This window comes from Vombatus ursinus, unplaced genomic scaffold, assembly GCF_900497805.2.
Source record: "Vombatus ursinus unplaced genomic scaffold, bare-nosed wombat genome assembly UNPS02014841.1, whole genome shotgun sequence".
NCBI classification, from domain to species: Eukaryota; Metazoa; Chordata; class Mammalia; order Diprotodontia; family Vombatidae; genus Vombatus; species Vombatus ursinus.
Window position 1 is genome coordinate 39271172 of NW_020954619.1, and position 14087 is coordinate 39285258.

The 14087-nt window shown below is 38.1% G+C and overlaps 1 protein-coding gene across 4 annotated transcripts in view; it reads left to right on the forward strand.

The window, feature by feature from the left end:
- Positions 1-11703: 11703 nt before the first annotated feature.
- The window catches only part of COLEC11 (collectin subfamily member 11), a 70296-nt gene continuing 67912 nt past the window's right edge, over positions 11704-14087 (forward strand). For all 4 annotated transcript variants that reach the window (XM_027840237.1, XM_027840238.1, XM_027840239.1 and 1 more), the window contains exon 1: positions 11704-11888. The gene's annotated coding sequence lies outside the window, so the exon portion shown is untranslated. The remainder of the gene's footprint in view (positions 11889-14087) is intronic.

The following is a 14087-nucleotide window of genomic DNA, read 5'->3' on the forward strand; positions in this document are numbered from 1 at the left end:
AGAATATAAATTAAGGATTCCAGGGGCACTTGAAGCTAAGTTGCACGTTTATGTAGTTGTCTGCATTATGATACATGAGTGACATGTAATTTGCAGTGTATCTTAATTTAGTAGTGTTGTTTAGTATCTTCAGATTAAAGGGCTACTAAGTAAACCATTTGGTTTTTTGACATAGCTAAAATCTATGCCATTTTGGATAGACAGGTCTCTCAGTAGCAATCAGTCTTGTGGGAAAAGGGGACAAGTTTTAGAATAAAGTGTATCCTGAAACATCTTTTTATTGGTGAGGCAATTGGGGTTAAGTGACTTGCCCAGGGTCACACAGCTAGTAAGTGTTATGTGTCTGAGGCCGAATTTGAACTCAGGTTCCCTTGAATCCAGGGCAGGTGCTCTATCCACCTAGCTGCCCCTTGAAACATAAGTGATCATTTGAAGAAACTAGAGGTGGCATTGTTTGTCATGGTTTTAAATTTTTCTTTTTATTTGTCACTAAGAGCTTTTGTCTTTATACCACCTTCCCTAGAGGAGAGAGGGAAGTTTGTTTCATTACTAATACTCTGAACCAAGGTTACAGTTGCTTTTAAACCAATTCTGACAGTCTTAGTCTTTTCAGGTCTGTTGTGCTGAGAAGGCAGAATGTCACAGCATTTTAGTGCCTGTGTACCTTGGGCAAGTAACAACTCCTCAGTTCACTTTAAAATGAAAGGGTTAGACTAGATGACCTCAAACAAAAGTCCCTTCTACAGCTAGACAAAGCTAGGATCCTGTGGTTTTATGTATTGCTCTTTCTCAACTCTATCAGTTTGAATTGGTCTTCATATTTCTCTGAATTACTCAAAATTTTTCTTTTTCATTTTAGTAGTTTAGTACATTTGATATGTTCTATCCCTCTTGAATTTTTATGAGTTCTGTAAATAAGTAGAAGTAGAACTTCATTTTTATTAACATCTTGATTCTTAGGGAGATTAAAGGGTGAGTGGCAGTTCCAGGGAACTCGGTTCAGTCTAGGGGTGTTTTTATGTATATATACCATATGCCTTGAAAATAATAAATAACATTTGTATGTCTGTTTGAATATGCATTACAAACTAGAAATTCGTAGAATCACTTAGAGTTGTTAAGTGTCAAGATGAGAGGGTGTAAACCTAGTGGTTTAGTAGTGAGAGTTAGGATTTGATCCCAGGTCCTGTAACTCAATCCAGCATAGCTGGATTGTGTAGCTTGATTATATTTCTAGATGAATTTTGGCCACTTTAAAAAAGGGGATTGTAAGATAATCTGAGACAAGTAGCCATTTTTATAAGTATTTAGCAATGGTCTAGGTGACTACAACGCAGCTAAGTTTGATAAACATATCACCAAGTTTCCCAAATTACCAACCATGAGTACCTTCCATATACCTTTTTATTCGGCAAGTTAAGATAGCCTCATTTTAAGTTTGATACCTTATTTTTGTCACTTCCAAACGTTCCCAGAAAACAATCCTTTGTGACAAAATAGGAAAAAAGTTGACTAGCCACATTGTCTTGATAATAAGCAATATTCGATATTTATAGCTACCCTCCAGATCCCCCAAAAGAGGTTCATTTTTTTCCTTTCCCCAGAGCCAACATTAGGTTTTTGAAAACATTTACAGTGTCGAATATGCATACCAAGAAAATGATATAAAGGATGTCTTAAAAAGTCTGCAATTTTTAAGCGTTAAAACTTTTTTGGAATACCTTGTATACAATGAATAGTGATGTAAATGGTCAGAACAACTTTCTAAGGCTTTGTTCTTTCAATAAGGACTTCTACTCTAGACAAGTTCACCCCAAGAATATGTGATCAACCCTAGAACCTGTCTTCTAAGTTTGTGTAGACAACCAGATTGAGGTGCCAGTTTGAGTGGGTGGTTTTTTCCCTTACAGTGAATCAGGCCTCTGCCCGAGAGGGTTTTTTACAAAGGTAATTGTTTTTAATTTTAAGTACTTGATGTGGTGTGGAAAGAATTTGGACTTGGGAGAGTGTAAGGGAGAAAATGAGATCAAGATGAATACTATACTAAAAAAAGTGAAAGCCATTTTATTATACCACTTCTGTTAATTCACTGCTACTTTTGAGAAAGAATATTTCATTATTTTCTAATTTTTTATTTTTTATTATGAACTTAAACATCAAAAAAGAACATTTCAAGACAGCAGAACATGAAAAAGGATTCAATATGGTACCTTTACAAAATAGTAAATACTTTATATGCTAGGCGTTGTACTAAGTGCTGACTTTATAAATGCAAGAGAATGTGGGGTCTCTACTTTGAAGGAGCTTATGTACTAGTTGGGGGATGACTACACATAAAGGGGAGAGCCAGGCTGAGGGGATGTGGTAAGGCTGCTGAGAAGGTGTAGTTGTGGTGAAAATGAGTTGAGCTGACAAGAAACTGATGGTGGCTGAGGCTGATCAAGATACGGTGATGCTAAGCAGGGACTCACCATTAAGGAGAGCGTATATAAATGTATTTATATATATATAGGCATACATATGTTTATAAGAGCAACTAGGTGGCACAATGGGTAGAGTGCCAGGCCTAGAGTCAAGAAGACTCAATTTGCTGAGTTCAAATCTGGCCTCAGATGTTAGCTGTGTGACTGTGGGCAAGTCACTTAACCCTGTTTGCTTCAGTTTCTTCAATGAGGTGAAGAAAACTGCCAAACTACTCCAGTATCTTGGCCAACAAAACACCTAAAAGAGGTCACTAAGAGTTAGACACAACTGAGAAAACATCAAAAGTCAGTGCATTTTAAAGGCTTGATAAATGCATGTTTCCTTCTTGTGTGTTGGTGTGCTCCTTTGTTTCACCTTGACTCTTCCACTCATATTGTCCTTCTGTTCCTCTAACATTACTTCTTTGCACCTGGTGTCTACCCTATCTAGAATGTTCTCCATCTTCATTAAAATCCTGTTTTCTTCAAAGATTCTGCTCAAGGATCACCTACATGAAGTCCTTTGTTATCTCTCCTAGCTAATGGGTACATACAAGCATGCTTAGGGATTTTGAAGGTTCAGTTCCAGACCACTGCAATAAAGTGAATCACGAATTTTCTGTTTTCCCAATGCATACAGAAGTTATGTTTACCTTGTACTGTAGTCTATTAAGTGAGTAATAGTATTATGTCTAAAAAACCCCACATATACCTTAACTAAAAATACTTTATTGCTAAAAAATGGTGACCATCATCTGAGCCTTCAGTGAGTCCTAATCTTTTTGCTGGTGGAGGGTCCTTCCTAGCAGTGGATGGCTGCTGACTAATTAGGGTGGTGGTTGCTGAAGGTTGGGGTGGCTCTTGGAATTTCTTATAAGACAATGAAGTTTGCTGCATTGATTGACTCTTCCTTTCATGAAAGATTTCTCTGTAACATGTGATGCTGTTTGATAGCATTTTACTTAGAGTAGAACTTTCAAAATTGGAGTCAATCATCTCAAACCTTGCTGCTGCTTTATCAACTCACTTTATGTAACATTCTTCAATATTGTGTCTCAGGGAGTAGGCCAGAGGAGAGGGAGAAAGATAAGGAATGACTGGTTCATGAAGCAATCGGAACACAGCATTTATCAGTTAAGTTCCCTGTCTCATCTGGGCGATGTTTGTGGCACCCTAAAACAATTACAATAGTAACATCAAAGATCACTGACCACAGATCACTGTAACAGATATAATAATGAAAAAGTTTGAAATAGTTGTGAAAATTGCCAAAATGTGACAGAGTTATGATGTGAGCACACGCTATGGAAAAAATAGCAGAGTTGCCACAAACTTTCAGTTTGTAAACAAAACAAAGCCAAAAAACCCAATTATCTGTAAAGTGCAATGAAATGAGGTATATAGATACATAAATGATAGATAGGTAGATGCTAGATAGAGAAATAGAACACTGGGAATTAAAAGAAAGTACTCTCTGTCCTCAAGGACCTTATTCTAATGGGGGAAGACTACATATAAAAGGGAACTGGAAAGGGAGAGGTTGGGAGGAGGGGAGGCTGGGAGGAAGAAAATAGAAACATAGTTCAAGGAGACATGGTCTGATTTGGGTTTGAAGGGAGAATGGTTGACATGCGTACTTCCTTAAATGGAGGTTCCTGGGACAAATTCACCAACTGGAGGAGAGGGGGCTGTTGATGTTGGGACATTTCCAACCTGAAAAGGCCAATGGGTCGGATGTGGATTAGTCCTAGGAGTCAGTCGTAGGCTAAGCTAGTTTTGATGTGGGCATGGTTGGCATGGATACTTCCTGCTAGTGCTTTCCCTGACCCCCATTTACCTTGCATCTATTTTAAATTTTAAAGTTTAATTTAATTTTTTCAATTAACAGACATCTATTTTCTCTCTTCTCCCACTGGGGGAGAAAAGAAAAACTAAACCTTTGAAAAGAATGTGCATATTCAAACAAAACAAATTCCTGCATTAGTTATGTCAAAAAAAAAATGCATGTCTTGTTCTGCACCCAGTCTTCACAACATGAGGAGCCATCTGTAGGGGGCTTGAGTGAAGAAGCAAAGTATGAAAAACAACAACAAAAGAGTCGAAATAAATGCAGTACTTTGAAAAGATGTTAGGAAATGTCTACACCAGATAAGAATGGATCCCTGTGTCTGGCCTTTGATACAGCAATAAGCAGTATTGACATGCCTTGGTCCCCAACGTGCAAGAACAAATGTCAATCTGTAGGGAAGTGGTTTTCCCCCACCCCTTATTGCTTCTTTTTCCTTGTAAAAATAGCTTAATCCATTCTAATTCTCATAGTCACCTAAAATTTGGTTTTAATAGACCTGATGAAGCATCACAAAGCTTGGTAGTTACTAAATACTACTCCACCATTTCAGCACCTTGCATAGTTAAAATGCATGCAATTAGACATTTAAAATAAAAATCAGACTATTGACATTTATTGAAATTTGTAACTGGTATAACACAGCCTCAGTACAATTCAAGTAGAGACATTTCAATTACCAGAGATGTGCCTGGTTACTAAAAAGTGGATTAATACGACATGAATTCTTTTTTTAAAATGCTTTTAGCTTAGATGAATTGTTCTCACTGTAATCAATAATGGCATACAACAATGGGTGAGTGATTATAATGAAGTTTAGTCTGAATGCTTCTTTGGCAATTACGTTTTTACTCAAAATTCTATATGGGTAAAATCAAGTTCATGCTCTGTAATAATATATTTAAATGAGGCTGTCATTTCACTCAGTATACTGTTTATTGCCGGCACCTAAAAATTGCCTAACCATCCCTTTGAAAATGGAACCAATCACGACTTATTCAAGTTTTAATCATTATTTGACAGAACACAGCATGCTTCATAAACAAGGTAATCATTCTGTTAATTTGCTTCACAATCATGTCCTTGTTTGGGGTTGTGTGAACTTGAGGTACCTGAGAAGTCCAAATGAGGGATTTAAGAGGTAATACTGCTTTGTGGGCTTTTACTGTCTGCTAAATGTCTTATTCTTTAAAAAGTTAAAAGGTCTGTATGCAAGTACAGTAGTTGCATACTCACTTATCATGATGAGATTAAACATCAGTAAGGTCTCAGTTGAATATAAGTAACCTGCTATATCCTTGTTTCCAATATCTCTTCTCTCGACCTGTCTTCCATACGGCTACCCAAAAAATCTTACAACACAGATCTGACCTTGCCACTCCCTTATTTAAGACGTTTCAGAGGTTCCCTATTGCCTATAGGATAAACTATAAACTTCTCAACTTGATATTTAGAGCCATTCACAGTTCATTGTTCTTTTGCAGTGCTTGCCCTAGATATATGTATTAATAATTTAATTAAATGGATTGTTCTTCATGTCATAATCTGGACAACAGGCATCCTTCATTCATTTGGCTTGTATGGGTGGTTATATAGATCTCTTCTGAGTGGCCATGGATCTCCTTGAGAAATTCTTTTGGAATTCTAGGGCTGGGTAGAAGTGGGACTACCTCATCAGCAAATGAGAGTCTCCATCCTCTATAGGGAATCCTTCCATTTGGACTATTATAGGGCATTCTCCATGACAGTAGCAAATACTTTGGCTGAGCTTATCTCTCCTATATATTATGTTTCACTACTAATTAGAAGATTATTGACACAATTTTCTTGTGGTTGTGTTGTAGTCTAGGGGTGTTAGGAACCCCAAAATGCAAGGGCACAGGGTGGGGGTCTGCCCCGAAGAAATTCAACCACTCAAGCCTTCTTTCAGTCCAAATAGTGAGTTTATTAAGACACTGGTTGGGTGGGCAAGATTCCTAGTGAGTCTGGGGTTTTTGTGCTGCCAATACAAGTGGACCAGATTCTAAGAATCTGCACATTTGATGAGGATGGGACTGATATTTTTATACAGAAAAAGACTGTGAGAAAATCTGGATGGGATCAAGGAGTGGCAAGAACCTTGGGGCAGAATCAGGTACAGACAAGGGAAGGCCACGATGAAAGGGCAGTTAAAAGGATTATATTGGAATGGGCTGGATGTCTCAAGGAAACAGCATTGGTTGCTGAAATTTGTGGGAAAGTTCAGGGCCTTTTAGGGGACCATCAGTACCCCATCAGTTGTTTCTATGAAGAAATTTTATATGATACTAACATATCAATTAAATAACTTGTTAGAAGGTAGTCTTTAAGGTGTTAACTTAAAGATATCTTCCTCTAATGCTTTTTAAGTTTTTAATTGACATTTTTTGTTTTTACTTCACCAACTTTTCCCAATATATCCTCCCCCTCCTGGAGAGTCTAATTACAAAAAACAAAAAAGAAAGAAAACAATTCAGCAAAACTAACCAATACAATGAAAAAAAGTCTGACATCATATAGAGTGTTCCACACCCATAGTCCCCTGTCTCTTCAAAGATAAGACTGGTGCCTTCTATCTTTTCTTTGGGACCATTTGGTCATTATAATTGGAAAGGATTTTATTTCTATTGTTTTTTTGTTGTTCTTAGTAATAATAACTAACACTTATAATGCTTACTATGTGCCAGGCACTGTGCTAAGCGCTTTACAATGATTATCTCATTTGAGCCTCACAACAACCCTGTGAGGTAGGTGTATTTATTATTCCTTCCACTGACATTGTTGTGGACATCATGCATGTTGTTTTCCTGGTTATGCTTACTTTACTTTGCTTCAGTTCATTCTAACGCTTTTTCTTTTTTTTTTTTTAGTCATCATGGTACTGATTTTGTTTAGGTAACAAAGGGTGGTGGGGACATATTGCAGCGTTATAAAATTTTGGATTGATTTGGGATCTGAAAAAGGGGCACATCCAGTAGAATTGTGTTAAAGAAAGGGGACTAAATCCCTTGTCAGTGTCTTTAATTTTATGCAAGAAGCACTAGACCTGGAAACAGAAGATGGATTTGAGTCCTGGTTTTTAGCTGTGTCCCCTTAGGTAAGTCACTTCAGCTCTCTGAGCCTCAGTTTCCCCATATACAAAGAGGAAATAATGAATTTATTGCCCACCTACGGCAAGGAAAGGTTTTTATTACCCTTAAAGTGTTAAGTAAATGTGTAAATTGTTATTCTTATTATTGTTGCTCATCCTTTATTGAGAAAGTACTTTAAAAGATGACAATCATCTTACCTGGTGAGAGTAAGGCAAGAAGTAGATGGTTATTTCTCTACAAGCAGAGTGTCAAAGAGTTACATGCATATGGCTGTGAATGTGAAAATTCCCATAGAGTGACAAACTCAGTGTGTGAATCTGGCTCTTGGTACCCAAGTTTCTTGTCTATCTCTGTTAAAAGTAAATAATAGCTGGGATATATTCCAGGTTTTAGCCTAACCTCACTGGAAGAGGCCAGAATGTTAAATTGAGCACATCAGGGGTCATGAGGGAAAAGGCTATTCCAAATATTAACTGTGACAATGCCACTGATGTTTTCAGGCATTGGATCTTCGGAAGTAAAGAGAAAAGGAAAGACAAAGATGAACGTATCTGTACTTTTTCATTTGCTGACTGTGGGTTGGTAACTTTTCCATATTATTTACAAGGATGGCCCAAACATATCTCCTAAGCTAACATAGAGTCTCCCAAGCTTATACAACACTATGCAATATACAATTTCTTATAAATGTACCTCTGTTTTTACAGCTAAAGATTGCTCTTGGGTTAAAGAAGCACTTTGTGGGTTAAGTCCTTAGGACAAACAAGACCAGATAGGAAAAAGTCCATGCCACTGAAGAGATAGGAACAGAAGTAACAGGCAAAAGCAACAGGAAGAGACAAATTAGTTCAACCCCTTCATCTTGCCCAAGGTCACACAGGTACAAAGTGACAGAATCAGGAATAGAATCCTTATTCTCTGATTCCAAATCAAGTGTTTGTTCCATGACACCATCTTGCCTTCTTAAAACCAAGGTTAGATGGAGTTTCTCCTTTTGGGAGCTCCCTAGTTATCCAGAGTGGTATAAAAAGATGACAACATTATATCCTAGGTAGGGTCTACAGGACCTGGCCTCAACCTTAGGTATAGGCAATTTTTGAGATCTGATTTGTGGAGAATGGAAATATTTCCCTTCCACAAAGTATTTCTTTTCTCAACAAAAGGGTACCTAGATTGCTGAGTTCCCACCACTAGCTTGACTTTTGGGGGATGCTTTTTGGGAGGGAAATGTCACATTGTAATTAGTCAAAGGCACTCTGTGACCTAGAGAGGCATAACTCATCATCTGGTGAACACCTAAAAGAAGATTTGTTTAATTAATCCATTATCCCCCACTGTCATCCTGGGAGAATTAAGAATAGGATCATCATTCTTCCAGTAACCCAGGCTTGAAATTGGAGTTATCTTAGTTTCTCTCTGCTCCCTGCCTCCTGCAAACCCAGTCAGTCACCAACTCCTTATGATTCTTTCTCCAGAATCTCACATTGATCTCTTGCATTCAGCACTGCTATTATGATAGGGGACATATTTCTTTCACCCTCATGGATAAATGTAGAAATCTTACCTGTCTACATTCTACAATGTATCATCTTGCTTTGCAAATTTTAAAGTGCTATATAAATGCTAATTATTATTTTGTTATTATTACCTCCCCCATTCTATGTGACTTGTATGTAGTATATGCTTAATGTGTGACATTAAGTACCTACTATGTGAGGAACAGCGAGAATGCCAGTTTGGCTTGACAGTCGAGTGCCTGGAGGGGAGTGATGTGAAATGAGGCAGGAAAAGTAGGAAGGTTCCAGGTTATAAAAAGCTTTAAATGGCAAATAGAGAATTTATATTTTGGTACTTGAGGTGTCATCCTCACTTTCTTTTGCTCACTCCCTTCCCATATCCAATCAGTTTTTACTGTTGTCACACCTCTTCTATACTTCCCTTTTTTCTCCTCTGACACTGCTCCAACCCTGGTGTCGGCTCTCATCTCTTCACGTCTGGATTATTGTAATAGCTTGCTGGTTGATCTCTCTGCTTTAAGTCTCTCCCAACTCCAATCTGCCCACCACTGGTGATTTTCCTACAACACAAGCCTGACTATGTCACCCTTCACCACCCCCACTAACCTCCTATTCAACAAACTCCAGTGGCTACCTATTTCCATCAGGATCAAGAATAAAAACCTTGGTTTGACTTTTAAAGCCCTTTATAACTTGGCACCTTCCAACCATTCCAGGCTTTGTACACCTACCTCCTCTAAAATGTACTCTGCAAATCCAGTGACACTGGCCTGCTTTGCTTTTCCTGGTCCAGGACACTCCATCACCTGAAGCTAAATGTTTTCACTGGTTTCCCCCTCTGCCTGGAATCCCCTCCTTCCTTGTCATTGTCTCTTAGCTTTTCTGGCTTCCTTCAAGTCCCAGCTAATATTCCACCTTCTATAAGAAGTCTTTCCCAGCCCTGCCTTCTTTTAAAGGCCATCTCCAATTGATCTTTCCTCTATCATGTTTGTACATGATTCTTTGCATGTTGTCTCACTCAGACTCAGAGCCCCTTGAGAGCTGAGACAGTTTTAGCCTTTCTTTGAATCTTCAGCACAGTGCCTGGCACAGAGTAGATGCTTAATAAATGTTACTTGTCTGACTGATCTTAGAAATCACATTGTTGAATAGAATTGATTGCTGAATAACTTCATATCTGAATTATAATCTCTTATATGGATTCCCTACCCTTAATTAGTCTTGTGACTTTTAGCAAGACCCCCACCCTGAAACTCAGTTTTCTCATGTGTAAGATGAAAGGGGTGGTCTATATACTCGATGACCTCTGAGATCCCTTCCTGAAATAAAATCCTGTGATTTTAGTCTCTTACACCCCAGGTCTCTGGGTTCCCAATTCAGAAGCACTATGGAGTAGTAGAAAGAACACTGGATTTCTGGAGTCCAAAGACCTGAGTCAGCTTGCTGCTCCACCACTGACCAGTGGGAAGTCCTGGGTAGCAATAGGTTGATAGCAGGATACCTGATGTAGGGTTTGAGAAGCCTCAAAGACAAACTTCACGTATCCTGGGACCCCACCCCCTACCAACTCTGTCTCATGCAGGGATTCTTTTCTGTATCACAGTACTCAGTTGGAACCAGCTATGAAAGGCTGATTATTAAATTTTCAGTTTGAGAATTTGCACCTCAAAAACTGGCAAATACTACAAACCAGGACTTGACTTGTTTTGTTAATTGTCTAGACTTAAGAAAGTGGTAGAAAAAAATGTTAATAATGCAGATTAAACAAAATGTGTATTGTGGAGACATCCCCCCACTCCCCCAGCCAGTTGTTAAACATTTTCTGACATACCCCTTTGAATAATACATATGCAATGTTCCACATCCATGCACCTCCTCTGCAAAGGAGTGGGGGAAGTATTTTCTTGTGTCTCTTCTTTGGGGCCAAGCTTGTTCTTTCTAATTTTGCAATATTCATTTTCACTTGTTTTGTGACTTCTGTTCTTTCCATTGACAGTATATTGATGTAGAATTTGTTCGTTTTCTTGGTTCTGCTTACTTCACTTTTTATGAGTTCACATCTGTACATAGTTGTTTTGCATGTTGTCTCCCCATTAGCTGTGAACTTGAGAACCAGGACTGTCTTTCACATTTGTATCCCCTTGTGCTTAGTATGGTGCCTTCCTATACTAGACACTTAGTAAATGCTTATTGATTTACTGAGAATACTTTCTCTAGTCCTCTACATTTATTATATTCATTGTTTTTCATACCAAAGTAATAATCTATTACATTCATGCACCAGAATTTGTTTAACCATCCCCCAGTTGATGGACATCTACTTTGTTTCTAATTCTCTGCTACCACAAGAAGTGTTACTATAAATATTGTAGTATAAATAACACCTTTCTTTCTTATTTTTTTAAATCAGTGACCTCCTTGGGGTATAAGCCAATTAGTAGAATTTGGTTTAAAATAGAACCTCTGTCAATTTACTACCTATATGACCTTGGGCAAGTCACTTAGTCTCCTGGAGCCTCAGTTTCCCTAAATGTAAAATGAAGAGTTTGGTCCCCAGGTCCCATTTAGTTCTTGATCTATGATCTTCTGAAATGCTGGAAGGTTTTTGTGATTACAGTTACTGCTAAAGGGTTAAAAAAGGGATTCTCCAACAGGGCCATCTACATGGCTGTAATGAGAACCCTGACATCATGTTTTCAACTTTCCCACACTTTTTCCTCCTAATTATTATCCGGGATGGACAGCTGATCTATTTCAAACAGGAAGCTGTTTACAGATAACACTTGCAACTGATCTGCCTGGTTTGCTGAACTGTCTGAAAGCAGAAGGCACCAGTGCTCCCAATTTAAGACCGCCAGGCTTCTGTAAACAGCAGCCATGAGGTTCCCTGGTGCAGTGTCCCCGCAGGCAGGCGATGATCAGGAGGCCCCCTTCTTCACCCAGCGAGCCTAAGGTAGGAAAGACTGAAACTTTATATTTTTTATACCTAAAACGAGTAAGCCACCCACCCAACATTTCAAACATCAGTGAAGCACTGAGAATGGTAATCCAAATCTAAATAATAGCAGAGGCGAAGAGGTGTGGCTGGACATGAGATAGAACTGATGAAAATAGAAGACAAGTCTTTTTCTACTATAGCATAAGAACTAATTTCTCAAAAAATTAAGGGATTTGTTTCCTGGGACTTTCGGTAAACTTGAGTTAGGTAACCTGATAGGTGAAACCTTTAGAGTACCCTTTGGGAAAAGAACAATAGCAATTACAACTCACATTTTAAAAAATAATACTTTAAGGTTTTTTTTCAATTGGTTAGAAGGAATGACTAGTTCATTTTGAAATATCCCTACGAAAGTGAAGAAAGGATTGTTCTAAGAACAGAACTTTGTGACTGAGAATATTAGAGCAGAAAGGGACCTTAGAAATCATTTAATAATAATAACTTACATTTATACAGTCCTCTAAGGTTTGCAAGGCATTTTATATACATTGAAGTTTCACAATAACTCTTTGTTCATCTTTTATAGCAGAATAATCTCATGGAGGTTCAGAGATTAAGTGATTTGCCTTCATTTTACAGATTAGGAAACTGAGGCCCACAGAGGGGAAGTGATCTGCCCAATCAATGTCACAGAAAGTAGTAGAACTATGTCAAGTGTCTTTAGAATCTGGTTAAAAATTTCTGATTATATGTACGTATACACATATATATGTATATACATATACATGTATATACACCTATGTATTAGGACGTATATGTATATATGTCCTAATGTATGTGTATACACACATATATTATTCCAATATAAATAAATATCTCAATTTGATTTGCTCATTGAGTGAAAGTTAAGTGAGACTGACAAAATAATCCCTAGAAAATAATCAATAGCGCTTTTCAAAAATAGTTGAGAGGTCAGTATTCTCTAACGAAGGGAGCATTGGATCAGGAGTTGAGACACTTGGATTCTTTGTAGTCTTGACTCTACCAGGGATTACTTGTATGACATTGGGTGAATTACTTGACCACTCTAGTCTCGTAATCCTCACTTGTGAAACGGGAGAATTGGACTAGAATGATCACCAAGATCCCTTCTAGCATTAACATCCCTTCTAGCTCTAACGTTCTATGACTCTAACTATAGAAATGCGAATTGTGGTGGAAGGATGGGATGCAGGGTGCCAAGAGGAAAGGAGGGGGCTTTATCCTCCCCAGTGGGATTATTTTATATATATATATATATTTTTTTAATATATTTTATATATGGAATGAAGGGAGGAAAAATCATCCTGTCCTCATTTCATGCTGAAGTAGAGCTATGCTCAGATAAAATACAATCGGGGAAGAACTATGTCATTGAAACTGAAGTGAAATATGATTCATAGAAGGGCTCCCGACTTGTAGGGCGAAAGCACAAACAAGAGCATCTATATGTAATGATGAGTTATGGATTGGTTGGGGAATCTGGGGAGGGGAAGTAGTTTTCTAGAGTTACGTTGAGATTAAGGGAATAAAACAACTTATGAAAGAGAGCATACCACAGCCTTAGAATGAAAACCGAGAGGATAAATTGATAGTTGTTTAAAGCTTGGGAAAGGTAATTGGAAAAGCATGCCTACTCCTTTTATCTTGGCCGATGTTTTCAGGGCTTTAGAAGATGAGGAAAAGGTTTTGCCCCAGAATTGGTGCTGAAATCTGTGATGCTTTGGTTTCTGGACAAAGGCACACAAATGCCTTTGGAAAGGCATGGAGGGAAAATTATTAGCTGGGAATTCACCAACTGAGCTCCCAAACCTACCTTCTGAAATGACCACTGACAAAATATTTATGGCACACATAAAAATGCTGAGTCCTGTGGTAGAAATTCAATAATAATATAGTGCCTTTTCTCTGGGACCAAGGGGAACCTTTTATTCATGGTCTCATTCATTCTTAGAACATTTCCTGGCCAACTATTCAGAATTAGAATTTCTTTTCCCCAAACTCCCTCAAGAAGTTTTTTTAATAGTTTGCTTTTTTTTTTTTTAAAGAGCTCCCCCATTTGAAATGAAGGGATTAGTCTTTGTTAACCCCTACTGGGAAAGATAAAGATGATGTGTGTCTGTGGGGTGTGTGTGTGTGTGTGTGTGTGTGTGTGTGTGTGTGTGTGTGTGTGTG